This window comes from Lytechinus pictus, chromosome 3 (assembly GCF_037042905.1).
Source record: "Lytechinus pictus isolate F3 Inbred chromosome 3, Lp3.0, whole genome shotgun sequence".
Taxonomy (NCBI): Eukaryota; Metazoa; Echinodermata; class Echinoidea; order Temnopleuroida; family Toxopneustidae; genus Lytechinus; species Lytechinus pictus.
In genome coordinates this window covers 4,347,359-4,358,852 of record NC_087247.1, presented here as the reverse complement: position 1 = coordinate 4,358,852, position 11,494 = coordinate 4,347,359, and positions in this window count along the sequence as shown.

Below are 11,494 nucleotides of genomic sequence, written 5' to 3'. Positions count from 1 at the left end.
ATGTCAAAATCTTTCACGACATTGGATTTTTTTTATTAAAAAGGTCAAAAATTTTGCTCACTCGCTTCGCTCGCAACTTTTTTTTAAAAGATAAATTCTGCCTGATACGCAATAACTGGCCTTCTCAAAATAGTCGCATCATTACACCATTATATGCCTGGTCATACCATGATATGACCGGGAATTTTTTTGCTCTTGCCCCCCCTGGCCATCGACCCCTGTTACGCCGCTGTCCAGCAGTACTTCGGTCCCAGCCGATGCGGTCTTAGAATTATTCACTCAGAGACAGAGACGGGCACAGAGAATGGCCACAAGACGCCAGCGTCTTAACCTGGGACCATCGTCTGATCACGCTGCAGAAATTGCACAAGTCATCCATGACTTTTCTGTCGCGTCTTGTACAGACGGAGAGGCCCTCGAAGGAGGCAATGATGGCATTGCCATCGAGAGAACTGATGTCATGGCCAAGTTGGCCAAAGACAGTGAATCTAGCCCCCTTGTCAACCTTGCTCGCTTTAGACTTCTGCTGCCAAAGAAGCTGGCAAAGAAGATAAGGAAGTGGTTCGGAAGACAGAGCTAGTTTTATTTTTCGCCTTCTTGATTGAACTCTTATTTGTACATAATTTGTATATAATGTATATAGAGTATATAAAAAAAAATCATTAAAAAAAAATAATGATCTGAGAACAGTTATCGATGAATGAAATATTATGTACGGGATGGAAATGGATTTCACGGACTATTCAAAATTATCAATTATATAAAATAAAAACAAAAACACGTTAATTTGACTGAGCTCATCAAAATACAAACATTCTTTCAGCATGCAAGCTTTGTGCGTTTCTTCACCAAAATCTGAAAACCAATAGCTAAAAATGATATAATTATAAAGGGTATCAACCGAAAAGTTTATTTGAAAAATGACCCATATATGTTAATGGACTAAAAAAATGGTCAATGTGGTATGGCATACATTTTCATAAAGCGCTTGAGATCAGGGCCCTGTTGGATAAATACTTATCTCTGTTAACTTTGCAGTAATGGGTTATTACCATGGAAACATATTTGATTGGCTGTTGAGTTATATTACCATGGCAGTTACCATTAGATGGTTAAACCTAGTTTTAGCCTCAAGCCATAAACCTCCAATGAAATGGGGATTTAGAATTAAAAAATGCAAGTGAACAAACAAGAATGTTTTGTATATACATAAATTAATTTTATGCAATAGTAAATAAACGAAATTCGGCCTTTTTATACAAAAAATGGATTGAAGGGTACTCCTGATTTTGTCTGTAGTTTTAAAGGTCAATATGAAACATGATGGAAATGAGATGCCAATTTTTTTTTTTCGATGACAATGTCCTCTTCAGAATGCAAATATAGGCAAAGATATTGGTTTTTAAAAATTCTGATGATGATAATAATGATGATGGTGATGATGATGATGATGATGATAATGATGATAGTGATGATGATGATGATGATGAAAATGATGATGAAAATTATGATTGAGATGATCATGATGATGATGATGATGAGCTTAAAAGCTTTTGTTTCGCGATTGGTGTTTAGTATACATATTACTAAATAGGTTCATTATTGCGGACTGAAATAATCGTTAGAGGGTATTCATTTGTCTCGCAATCTACTATATGGTCAACAAGTAAATTCGTGATCACTCTCGCAAAAAGTGTTCACTATAGCTTACAAGTTCACGAGCTTTCGAATGCCGCTGCAACTCTTTATCAAGTGACTTAATAAAGAGTTGCAGCAGTAGATTGCGAGACAAATGAATACCCTCTAGCGATTATGATACATATTGTTTAAAAATGCTGACAAATTGATTAAAATAGATTGTCAGTTTTCGAGTGAATTATCCTAACCATGCATTATTTTGTCTGACAGGCAGTGGTGGCACCAGATTCATTAAAGTGGGGGGGGGGGGGGGTGGGGGGGGGGGGCAAGTGAAGTACAAAAGAAATGGAGCACTTAAGGGCGAATTATTTACAAATTAGATAAGGTAAGATTTTATTAAGCTCTATCGACCCCCGATCGGGAGTATGAGAGTCTCAACAAGAACATATTTACAATAATGAACATGCATATAGAAATGAACATATTTACAATAATGAGTTTGCGTATAAAAATGAACATATTTACAATAATGAATATGCATATAAAATGAACATATTTACGATAATGAATATACATATAAAATGAACATATTTACAATGATTAATACAAATGTTTGCGTTGTAAAAATACATGTTGCAAAAGGTTAATACAACAACAACAATAAAACCCACTATAAACTAATATTTTGCTGTGTTTAACACAATTATAATATTGTATAACGCACTGGTTGTTTAACCACCCTGCCACTTTTAGTAGTTACATTCACTCTGGTAATTCTATAATTATCAAAAAGCCTTTCATCAATAAATTATTTAGAGAAGTACAACATTATTATTCTAATGAATTTTACAAGTTTTGTCAAATGGCACCTTTTATTTACACTAAACAATCTTCGCATTTGGTAAGCACATGGTCATATAAAAAAAAAAAATCGTATTTTTTAAAATAATTCCTAGGTGCAACGGGGGGGGGGGGGGGCAAATGCCAAAAGCCTTATGGATCATTTCCTCATGCCCCCCCCCCCCCCTTGGTGCTGCTATTGCTGGCATGGATAGAACAAGGGAGTTGGTTCACGCCTTGTTGGGTATCAACTGCAATATTATTTTGGCCAGTATATAACCGCACCTTTTCAGTGGTACCGGCGGACCATAGGCATACATCACTGAGTACTGTAACCTTTATGAAATAGCGCCAGCTTTGATGACGACTTTTCTTGCAATAATATTGCACTTGTTGAATTCATTTTCGATCGCATCGATGGTTGTATTTCAAAATACAAATTTAAATCATAATCACTACATATAATCATGGAGTTATGATGTAATGGTGACTCAGTGGTACGAGTGCCCGTCTCGTGATCGGAAGGCCATAGGTTCGATCAAAATGGGAACCTTCGCCTTCTTAGGTGTTCGGTGTAATAAAGAAAATTATGATTTCTGAATTTAAAATAACACAAAAATAGAGAACTTATAGATACTATCATTGATTGCAATACCTTAATGACTTGCATGGATCATATGGGCTAAAAAAGCAACAGAGAATTATTAGTTTTATCAGGTCCTTGGTTTGGGTTGTCTAAGATATTTTGGTTACACTTCGTAATTCCGAAGGTTCGTAATTCCGAAGGTTCTTTATTCCGAAGGTTCGTAATTCCGAAACACGTAAATTGCCTATACCTCGATGTTCGTTAATCCGAAAACGTAAAAGGGTTCGTTAATCCGAACATTTGTGGCGTTATTCCGAAGGTTCGTATTTCCGAAGGTTCGTATTTCCGAAGGTTTGTTATTCCGATGGTTCGTTAGTCCGAAAACGAAATAAGGTTCGATGTTCCGAAGGTTCGTTAATCCGAAAACGAAATAAGGTTCGTTGTTCCGAAGGTTCGTTAATCCGAAAACGAAATAAGGTTCGTTGTTCCGAAGGTTTGTTAGTCCGAAAACGAAATTAGGTTAGTTAATCATTTAGTTTTCGGACTCACGAACCTTCGGAATTACGAACCTCAATTCTTTTTCGGATTAACGAACCTTCGGAATTACGAACTTCACTTCGTTTTCGGACTAACGAACCTTCGGAATTACGAACCTCATTTCGTTTTCGGACTAACGAACCTTCGGAATATCCGAACCTTCGGAATAACGAAGCTTCGGAATTACGGTTGTATGCGGATATTTTATGCTCCAGCCATAAACCGACTCCAGACCGATGTAACAAAATTACCTTACGTTATTTCCAATGGACAGTGACATACCATCGGTCAGTTTGGAGTCGGTTACGTTTACGTTTATTATTTCTTATTATTTTTTTTACTTTTGTGAGACTATGAAACATTACTGGAAATTGTATAATAGGAAATTGTAAATATTAAAGAGAAAAATTTACAATGCAATATAAGGTATAACGGAAACACTACACCCTTTTAACCAACTCTGAGCAACATACTGTCCATACAACTATTGGTTATTGCTCAAATCGGGTAATAAAAACTAATAATTGGGTAATAAATTTGCTCAATTGGATAATAATTGCCCAGAATATACATGTTTATATTTTTTACCAACATACACACCCAACACAGTGGACAGTATGTTGCCCAACATTTTAAGTTTCACTTTTTTTCTCTTGCTGAATATGAATATAGGAGATAATTTGTGTGTAACTTAGTTAGTGAAAAGTGGAAAGTTTCATAATAAAGAACATGAACATTGCCAAAAAGTGTAATATCTTAATAACGAGGATTCGTCAAATATCCACATTTTTTTGGGCGGGGGTAATATATATGAAATTTGTGGGGTCAATTCGCTGCTACTATGTTTCGAATGGTTTCATAGTGATTCAATTCAAGAATGAGCTACTTTGATAACCCATGATTCTAAGAAAAGTGATTTAAATTTTTTTAACCCTGTCACTTTGCCGTATTAAATATAAATGCTTGCTGGATTAGTGCTTATATAGGCCCTTTTCACACGTGAATCATCGTTATAATGATGATTGATATTGTAATCGTGACTGAATCGTGAATAGCGTTCGTGATTCTAATCATGTTCTAGTTTGGTTTCACACGTGTTAAATATTCGTCATTATATATACTCATTAGTCTTATTTTTCATTGGAATCATAATTCAAATTACGATTTTTTTTTTCCGTGTGAAAGGGCGGTTAGACGAACTTTGGCAAATGCACATTCATGCATGGATTTGCCATACATGACGTTATATACAAGCATAGAAACTCGAAGGAATATACACTTTCACTGCATCTGAGGCATCTTTTGATCTCTCCCTAATCCTCCTCCATTATTTTCATATTCTTCGATGACCCATTAAAGGGATTCTAAATGCCATTATAGGGTTTCGAGTTACGTCCCATGTGTGTACAACAGTGTCGCCAAAGCTCTTTTTGTAAGGGAAGAAAACGAGTTATATTAGCAAAAGAAAAAAAAGTGAAAAAGATGCGAAGGGGTTTGAAGCAATAGACCATGTCCGTTTTTTTATTTTCCCCGCGCGGAATTCCCAAAGGTATTATTCATTATTTTCTCCGTTCTCTTTGCAGAAACTAATCGGTCGGTTTTTTTGGTCATCTTCTTGTTCAGCATGATTCCAGAATATAGTATATCTGATTACCGCAAATCCCTGTATGTGTGATGAATTGATGTTGATTTTGTTAGCTACCATTCTTCCGCGGGCTGATTTATTCATCCTCTTCTTCTCCCGCACAATACTGGTAGTATCATGATGTCTCTTTTGCATTCGTTGCTGTGTATATATCCATCAGTATGTCACCTTCCGTAGTAGTATATTCACAAACTTTTATCTCAAAGCGTCCGAAAACAAACTACAAAATAAAATTTAAAAAAAGCGGCAAGAAACTGAAGAGGAACCTCATGGCGACAGATGTCCCCACGTGCACCCTGGGTGATGGAGTGTGCCGATGCGGCGAAACCTTGATTTACCCCCTCCTTCTTTTCTTCCTCTTCTTTCTGTTTTCCCTCACTCATGATCTCCTCTCGTCCGCTGGGACGTCGGCGAGACACGTTTCGGCACTAATGAACAAGTGAACAGAATATTGACGAAAACGACAAACCACCCAATAACTCTTCTTACCGCATTCTATATGCTCTCTTAAAGAGCCCCTCCAGTTTTCAATACATCATTTGCTGCAGCAAGCAGACGGGGTAGAACGGAGGCTGGGGCGATTTGCATCTCGAACCGTTTAGTTGCTTGAGAGGGAAGAAACGCGACTCGCTTGGGTTCGAAGAAAGCGAGGAAATACAGGATAAAATCGAAAAAGAAGATGTAATTATACATACAAATCGTTAAAGCTGGAGGAGTGGTGATTGTAATGAATAAAATAGTGTTTGTTATTCTCATGCGCTTTACCCTATTTGAATCCACCCGCTCTGGAAAGAGAATAAAATGAAACAACCACAAAAAAAAAACCCACAAAGAAAGAAACAAATACATACACACTAATGCTTTAATTAAGCAGAAAATCGGATGTGCTTTCTTAGATCGATGATTGTTCAATGTTGAATTTCTGACAAAATGCTGTTAAATAATCATAGAAAGCAAAGGGATATGAGGACTGTATTTTAAATTTCTTCGAAAACGAAGAAAAACATTAAATTACACATGACATATTAGCTTAACCATCTGATGGAGTCAGATTTAAAACATGATCATACCATGAAGTGATGTGTTGGTTAAGACAAATAGAAAAACACGGATGTTCCAAATTTTGGTTCAAATATTTATTTAAAAAGTGGTATGTAAATCAATATTTGATTTGTTTGTTTATTTTTTCTATTTTTATTTTATTTCATTTATTCATTTATTATTATTATCATTATTATCATTATTGTTATTATTATTATTATTATTATTATTATTTTTTTTTTGGGGGGGATGATATAAGAAAACATTAAGTGTTGAATACGGATAAGTGTAAAAGCAGGAACGATCCTGGATCCGATCCGATCAGTTGATACAGAAATAGTTATGGTTTAATTCTAGTGAGTTTGGTTTATTCCAATACAGTGGTAGCTTCAATTAAGGTCCAAATAATAAAAAATTACTTTAAAAAAATCTCCGCAAATGCACTATTTTAAATTGCGATCCCCTATGAATTATGTGAACCAGTCATGCCGATTATAGAATATACCCCTACATTTGGTATCTGACAGGTAAATTTGTTTGTTTTCTATGGAAACGTCACCTTTCTCCCAATACTGAGATTTTACCTCAAATTCTTTTTTTTTTATAAGGAAAATGATAATTTTTTTTCATCAATGGTATTTATGAATTAGATAAAGTTTTCTGAAAAAAAAATACGTTAATAAGGTTAATAAAAGAAATAGAGACACGATTTTAACATAAAATGTTCCTTTCTCCTTTCTTTTACGATTTCCGCTGTATTACGCGAAGGCCTACATGAGTTTGGTTTGTTGAATCAATCATTTAAAACGAACCTTCAAAAGCGGGGTATTATAAAACAATCATAACATAAAAACTGTCATTAACGGACGTGAAAGTAAGTAAGATACAGAAAGTAAACATTACTTTATTCATCAATATCATATCTGAGTCTCGCTTCACTCAAACGAGGAAAACGCCAAGAAAGTTTATACTGCCACGCCCACTATAACGTAACGTAGAACCACAAAGCAATAAATTGAAATGACGTACAGGTGTATTACTCAATCGGTATTAATCACTCTGCAAGAAAAGTTTTGGAAACGTCAATTATTAAATTAGGGTTGTTTGTTAATTCGTTAAGTCTTATCACACGATAAAACTTGAAAACTCTCATACACACAAAATAAATATATTATTCTTGTAGAGTCAACCTATGTAATAATATTAGACGGTTAGATTTCAAAATCTCTATGGAAATCAGAGAATCATAGAATTGATAAAAAAGTTACGAAACTCGAAAACTAAAGAGCGTGAAGTTTTTGTCCCCGAGAGAAATGGAAGAGTCAAGCCGCGCCCACGTAATATCGACTTTATGTGGAACGTGTGTATATCGAGAGGAACTCCGGTAGTACCAAAATATTACCCGTGCACCGATCGCATGCATGTGTTGCATATTTTCACCACTACTCACATCGCTGGTGTGCAAATGATGCATGCGGAGAAAACAACACTGAAATATTGTTGCGGTGGATTCTCGGTCTTTGAACATCACCTATATAACTTTGGGAGATAAATTGTGTCGCAATTAATTGATTTGGCACCGTAAACCGTCAGAGTGGCCAGAGACAACACTTGGATACCATACTTTATAGATTGAGAAGACCAAGACTGGAGTGTTCTGACAGAAACACGCTTTGATTACACGGTAAGATTCAAGTTTTTAGATGTGTTTTCATCCATTGTAGTCTGTACGTGTTTTGGAAGGGGTTCGGTGGGGTCCAACGTGCCGAGAACTTCCCGGTACACGACAACCCTTCGAGTGTGCAATATAAGGAGCACTGCTCTACTTTCTTCATGGAAAGAAATGGCAGAATTTGAAGTATCGTGCGAAGGCATGGGACTGTTTACTTATCATGGCCTTTTCTGAACCCCAATATATATATAACTTCCACTTCCATTTTTTTCTCCCTCCCCTTCTCCAGATTTAGTTTTGTTATTTTAATTTGTTAAAAGTCAAAGACTTGTAAAAATAGTTGTATTGTAATCAACTCAGTAATGGGAATTAAGATGAGTGCTGATATTTAATTGTTGGTAATAAAATTACGAGGTACATGCATTTCTTTTGATACAAAAGAAAAGAGAAAAAAATGTTTTTTTCACCAGATATATAGTTTTATTAATATGCACAAATCTTTTTAATGTATTTATTGCAAGAATATGACTATGAGCTCTATACCATTGTCATGGACTGATCACCTTTCACAATCAGTAGCTTTGTATTCCAGTTTGATGCAAAAAGAATATCAATGGGTTTATTGACAAATCATGACAAAAGAATTTATAGAAATGAATCACATACTATCATGTTTCTGGGTAATATCAGGTGTTTTGCATCCCTCTTTTCAGTGATCATTACTCATAGAGATTCCGGGTGTAGCGGTAGACATTGATTGTTGACTGTCCTTTGATTCACTCGTTTGTTTTCATTTGACCTTTGTTCCATTTATTTGTAAATTCAATGATTATTTGCAGAGTTTCTAATTGAGATTGTTGAGTTTCTCATGCCATGACCTGATCCTGCAGTTAATATTGTTGAAATTCTCAAGTTCGAGTTTTGAGTTTAACAAGGGCTGTATTGAGAATGAAATTTAGCAAAGTATTTTTATGGAAATGGAATGGTAGAACAAAGATGAAATAGAAAGAGGGCGTGGAGGGGGTAGTCTCCAGGCACAGACCCTTATTTAAACTCTGATCAACAAGTGTGTCTCCACGCAAAGACTAGCACTAGCGAGAGGACCTTCAGTACACAAGGCATGAGTAGGCTGCAATTCAGACACTTTACTCGAGTGAAGGGTTTGCACAGCAGACTAGGGAGGGGGAGGGTTGGGATTTGGTGCACAGAAGGAGATGGATGGAAATGTAGAAATGATTTGGAAGGGCATGGACCAAGACACGTTGTGAAAATGGGAGGGAAGGAGAATGTGGGGAGGAGAGGGTGGAAGGAGGGAGAAAGAAAGAGAGAGAGAGAGAAAGAAAGAGAGGTAGAGAAAGAAAGACACCGGAGAGGCACAATATGACAGGTGATAATGACTGAATATGATTATCTTAGAAATGGCCAAGTTATCACTTTTTAAGGAATTGCAAATTAATCCATTGATAATGCCTAGTTTAGAAAAAGAAGACTTTTGGAAAAAAATATTGCAAATTGTTCATGTATTCAGTGACCATCAAGGTGTAAGGTGACCTGATATTTGGCAGGAAACAAGTTATATCTCAATTTAGGAATAAAAACTAAATCCAGATTTTGTATTATTATTATTATTTTAGAAAAAATACAACATAGGCTAAACCCTTCTGGTCTACTATAATTTTGGTATAATTGCCATTTGGTCTACACTTACAGTACATTTGGCCTAATAATAGGTATACCCACTTAATCTCTGTACAGTTTTTGTTGTTTCTTGGGTTTTAAGGCACGTACCATTCAGATATGAATATTTACGCCTAGATGATTAATTTGTCTTATTTTACCAAGCCAAATAGCAAGGAGATGAACTGGACACTGGTGTAAATGAATCTTAGACCAAGGGGAATGAAACTAAAAATTGAAGAGTACACAGAGTGGGTGTAAACAAGGTGGCAATTTGCCAATGATCATCAGATCCAAATTCATGAAATGAAACTGAAATTGAGAGATAACTGGATTTATACTGTACTTCTTTTAGTAAGATCACTGGTCTGCAAAATAATTGAATTTGCTGTTAATTATTAACTGAACAAAAATTTTACTGTTTGGTGTGCTATGACTTGAATGAGTGTGGACGAGAAGCCGAATGATTACTGAAATATGACTAAAATGGGCATAGAATTAGACAAACTTGCAATGGGTTGTTGAAAATACATTTACCTTGATTTGTGTAATTGAAAAAGTAATTGGTCTGTACTGAAGCGACAGATAAATTTTTTGGCTATTTTTTGGTAGGCATAATTCTCAAATTTAATTAAATGTGAATTGTGGGTATGTGTGTGTTGTAACATGACTTGAAATAGGTTTAACCGGAGCAAGAAAACCCCATTTTCATTGCAGTTATCCACTTATACTTGAAGTAGACAACCCTGGACTTTGAAATTCATCATTAAAAAAAAGGAATTCATGTAGTATGTATGATCCACTCTCGAATGGAGATGAAATAACGATTCTCTCAAAGTTATTTAGAGCATGGTCGATTGAGTGTTGCGCTGTACATGATGCTCATTATGAATTCATGTTTCATCCGTAGCCAGGATTCGCATCCAGAATGCGGGATGGGTCCGCGTTTTGATTTAAATGACAGGAAACGAGCCAAAATGCAGATACGAGAATTCAATTATCCCGTCTAATCAGTGTGTGTGAGAGTGAAATATAGTTGTAGGTAGGATTGCTGCTTTATTTTAGTTTGCTTTTTGAAAAGTATTGGTATGGACGGTGCTGGTGTGCTGTGTTCTAGGGAAATATAAACTATACTTCTCACTTCCCTGATCAAGGAACTACTTTTTGACAGTGTAAAAACCCCCCAAATGTGTAAACAATAGAAGGCGCGATAGCTCAGTCGGTAGAGCGGGGGATTCGTATTCCGGTGGCCCGGGTTCGATTCCCACTTGGTGCGCTAGTGCCCTTTGGTAAGGCATTAATCCTCATTACCAGGTCCTTAAGCCGTCGGTCCTCTGGTTGCTTGCTTACAAGCATTCATGCTTTCTTAGCAATCAGGTAAAAAATCCCCCACCAATACTAGAATGCTCTAAAGTTCAAGGATTTAAACTGAACAGAAACGCATGTACTGGTCTAGACTTCAACATTCCACCTGTTTTCATTATCATCATCAGTATCATTTTGTAATCTGATGGCATCACTTGATCTTTTCTTTTCATTGGGGTGTCATTTTCTTTCTAAATTATGCAAAAAGAGTGTAAAAGCTCTCAATAAGTATGAAGTTTCTTCCTGTGATGACTATTCTTACCTTTCCCGACAATATGGAAACTACTTTACAATCTCCATGCCAGCATCTCGTGTTTCCCTTCAATGCAAGTTGGGCAAGCAAGTGACGGCATTTGTTGGCTTTACTCTAATGAATGCTTTCCTTATAATTTTGGACTGTCAAGGTGAAGGACATCATAATTTGAGATAAGATCTGTCACCTCCCATACCATGTCAAACTCATATGTCTAAAGAAATGTTTGTACGAGAAGGT